The sequence below is a fragment of the Microcebus murinus genome, unplaced genomic scaffold (assembly GCF_040939455.1).
Source record: "Microcebus murinus isolate Inina unplaced genomic scaffold, M.murinus_Inina_mat1.0 scaf020_hap2_Mmur4.0, whole genome shotgun sequence".
NCBI classification, from domain to species: domain Eukaryota; kingdom Metazoa; phylum Chordata; class Mammalia; order Primates; family Cheirogaleidae; genus Microcebus; species Microcebus murinus.
This window is the reverse complement of record NW_027438966.1, coordinates 274,437-278,341: the sequence shown is the minus strand read 5'-3', so window position 1 is coordinate 278,341 and position 3,905 is coordinate 274,437. Positions and strand designations below refer to the sequence as shown.

General features: G+C 62.7%; 1 non-coding gene across 1 annotated transcript; it reads left to right on the top strand.

The window, feature by feature from the left end:
• LOC142867853 (5S ribosomal RNA) lies at positions 1-119 on the top strand. The gene has a single exon (XR_012917185.1). It is a non-coding gene; the product is annotated as a 5S ribosomal RNA (ribosomal RNA).
• The last annotated feature ends 3,786 nt before the right edge of the window (positions 120-3,905 follow it).

Here is a 3,905-nt window from a genome sequence, read left to right as displayed (position 1 = left end):
GTCTAGGGCCACACCACCCTGAACGCCCCCGATCTCGTCTGGTCTCGGAAGCTAAGCGGGGTCGGGCCTGGTTAGTACTTGGATGGGAGACCGCCTGGGAATACCGGGTGCCACAGGCTGCTGCTTTTTTTTTTTTTTTTTTTTTTTGCCTCTTGTTCTGTCCCCTTTCTGGGAGCGCGGCGGCGGCCCGGGGTGGGGGTCACCCCCACCCTCAGCGCCCGCCCGCGGTGCCTGGCGCCCCAGCCCGCACCGTGGGGCCTCCTCTTGTCCCAAGCTGCGACACCGCCGCCACGCGGCAGCATGCGTGGCATCTGGACTGTCAGGTCTCAGACCAAAGGTCTGCTCTGTGGGAACCGACACGCTGGAGGAAACCTTGAGAGTCTGAGAGGGGAGGGAGTTCCAGAAGAAGGCCAGGATGTCATTTTGAGGGAGTATGTGACCAGAACTCGTCCCGTTGCTTTTGGGGTTCTATGGGCTACACGCAGGAATCTTTGGTGGTGGCACCTGATGTTGGGGGATCCGGAGTCACACCCAGACCTGCTCCACAGGCCTCCTTTTACTTTTCTCTTCGGATTCATGATTTTTAAAAAGTGTCTCTTACCTCTATGATTGCATTTTCTTTTCTCTCTCTTTTCAAGCAGATGATGGGAGTACAAGTATTCAGGTGACATGTGTTGCCCGTGCCCCCCTCCCCCCTGTGTTCTTTTTTTTTTTTTTTTTTTTTTTTTTGAGACAGAGTCTCGTTTTGCTGCCCAGGCTAGAGTGAGTGCCATGGCGTCAGCCTAGCTCACGGCAACCTCAATCTCCGGGCTCAAGCAATCCTGCTGCCTCAGCCTCCCGAGTAGTTGGGACTACAGGCATGCACCACCACGCCCGGCTGTGTTTTTCTATATATATTAGTTGGCCAATTAATTTCTTTCTATTTTTAGTAGAGATGGGGGTCTCGCTCTTGCTCAGGCTGGTTTCGAACTCCTGACCTGGAGCAATCCGCCCGCCTCGGCCTCCCAGAGAGCTAGGATTACAGGCGTGAGCCACCGCGCCCGGCCCCCCCTGTGTTCTTATTCATATACCTCTCATGTTGTTGCAGCGTATTGTGGGGGTACCAATGTTAAGGTCGGGTGCCTTGCCCTCTCCAAGCCTCCCCCCTCGGGTCAGAGCTTCAAGTGCGCCCATCCCCCAGTCGGTGCGCACCCACCCCATGCCTAATGGATGTGTATGCCCCTCCCCTCCCCCCACCCGCCCGACACCCACCCGATGAAGGTGATTCCTCTCTGTCCACTTAGGCGTCCATCCGTTCGTACCAATTTGCTGGTGAGCGCGCTCACGTGGTGCTCGTGTGTCCATTCTTGGGATACCTGGCTTACTGGAACGGGTTCCAGCTCTGGCCAGGAGAACACGAGAGGCGCCCTCTCACCGCTGCTCCTCACAGCCGAATGGCACTCCGTGGTGTCCACGCGCCACATTTTATTAATGCACTCCTGGATGGATGGGCACTCGGGTCGCTTCCACGTCTTTGCGATTGTGAATTGTGCCCTAACTGTCACCCTAACCCTTACCCAGCCCGTCTCCTCTGCCCCTGCCTGACGCGCTCCTCCCCGGCCAGGCCCGTCACTGTCCTGGGCCCCCGCCTGACCGGCTCCTCCCCGCCCGGCCTGTCACCGTCCTCTGCCCCTGCCTGACATGCTCCTTCCCGCCCGGCCTCTCACCGTCCTCGGCCCCTGCCTGACCGGCTCCTCCGTCGCCTGGGCCTTCCAAGGGCTTGGTGTGGACGCTGCTTCCAGGAAGCCCTCCAGAAACCCGGCAGCAGGGTGGCCGCAGCAGTCTCCAGCAGCCGTCCCTAAGTCGCGTGAGTGCGGGGGACGTGCCCCCGCTGTGCCGCGGGGGCCCAGCCTGGTGTCTTCCCTGAGGCCCTGCGGCTGCCGGCTGGGCTGCCGCTCCCCGCAAGGGGAGAGCCGCGGAGGTGGGGACCGCCTCCTGATGGGGACGTACACGCAGCTCTCCAAGTCGGATTCCGGGGCTCTCTGTCCTGCCCGAAGGCCCAGCCGGCCTGCGGGTCCTTAGAGTGGCAAAAACCTCCGAAAACTGAGACTGAGGGTCCGGTGGGTGTCTGCACTTTTGTGCTGGGCACCCCAGGGAGGCCCGGGGGCTGGCTGGACAACGTGGTCTGCTGGGCTGGGGGGTTGGAGGAGCAACTGATGCCCTTTGCACTTTGGGTAGCAAGAGTCTGAGGTGTCTCTGAGCCCTGTGCCCTGTGGGGGGGGGCGGGGGGGAGGAGGAGGAGGAGGAGGAGGAGGAGGTGGGAAGGGCCGGGGCCTGCAGTCCTGTTCCCGGGGTGGCACGGCAAGTGGCTTCTTCTACAGGCTGCTTGGCCTGGGCTCCCTGCACCTGGGCCTTTGGAGGACCGGCCCTGTGCTTGCCAACACTTCCTGCAGGGACCCAGAGCTGGGAGGTGGCATCTCTCAGCCCTGGGTCGGGCAGAGCCCCAGCGGGCCATGCCCACAACCTCTCTCAGCACCGGTCCTCCAGAAGGCTCCTTTGGGACCAGGATTCTCTTGCGGTGACTCTTTAAGGTCTGGCCCCTGGATGGAGGGGCACCAGGAGTAGAGGAGCAGGAAGGGGAAGGGGGTGGCCATGCGAGGGGACACTTTGAGGCCAAGTCCCAGCTTCAGCCTGATCCTCCTGGGAACCCCGCTCTGAGACAAGGAGCCGGGCTTCCCATTCCCACAGCAGCCAGTCGTGGGCTGAGGACACCTGGGGCGTTGGGAACTCCCTGGCTTCTCCTTGGTTTAACATCTGGAGCTGCTTGTGAATCGCGCCGCCACACACACCCGAGCGCAGGTGTCTTCCGCACAGACTGCGGGCCTCGCTCTTCTGAATGCCGCTAGCTCGCCACCCACCCACGGGTGAACCCGGTCAGGGTGCTTTCTCTAAGGGGCAGACTCTTTTCCGGGCGGGCTACCGGTGTCTCTGTTTGCTCGTTTCTTTCTTCCATTTCGGGAAAGTCTTCCTTGCTGGGTGTGGAAATCTCCTATGCCTTCCCTCGCCTATTCTGTCAGCTTTAAAATTCTCTTTCAGTTGCCACCCTCACAGATGGATTAGGAAACTCTTTCCGGTGCACTCATTAGTGAAATGACCTCCAGGAAGCTGGAATCCAATATCTAATGGCCGATTTTTAGCGAGTCCACACGCCAGGGTGGTCGGGGTCCAATGCAGCCCCGGCCAGGCCCAGGCCCCTTGGACTGGGCCACAGGAGGACACGGAGGAGGGTCCCGGCCCCCACGAAGCGGTGCCGGCAGTTCTCCACGGGCTTGGGCGTTTTCCAGAGGTAGGAGATGGAGGGGACTGATTTCTTCAGCGCCCCCCAAACCAGGCCACCCCACCCCACCCATGGGACACATCCCCAGAGAGAGACGCCCCATACACTGGCTGTGCCCCAGCCCTGGCCCGGGGGAATAGGCGGCAGCCCACCCACAGGGCGAGGGGGGGGGCGCAGCTGAAAGGGGTTGTGGGGGAGGGCGGCCCCTGGCTGGGGTCAAAGGGCGAGCGTCCCGCGCGTGCGCAGTCAGCGGCAGGCAGCGACGCGCTGGGGGTGGGCAGCGGGTAGGTGAAGGAGGCCGGGCGAGGAGACGAGGGGGGCTGGGAGGGCTCCACCTTGGCGAGTCCAGCCGTGGAGGCGCATCTTGTGTGAGTGTGAGTGAGTGTGAGTGTGTGTGTGTGTGTATAGAGAGACAGCCCCCCGCCCCGCCCCGCCCCGCCCATCACCCCCGTCCCTGGGAGCCCGCGGGACCCGGCCGGCGAACTCAACCGGCCCGGCCCGGCGCGGGGCCTGGGGCGGGAGGCGGCGGCGGGGAAGCCCAGAGAGGCTCGGCTTCTTGAGCGGGGCAGGGGCGCCCTCCGCCGCCGCC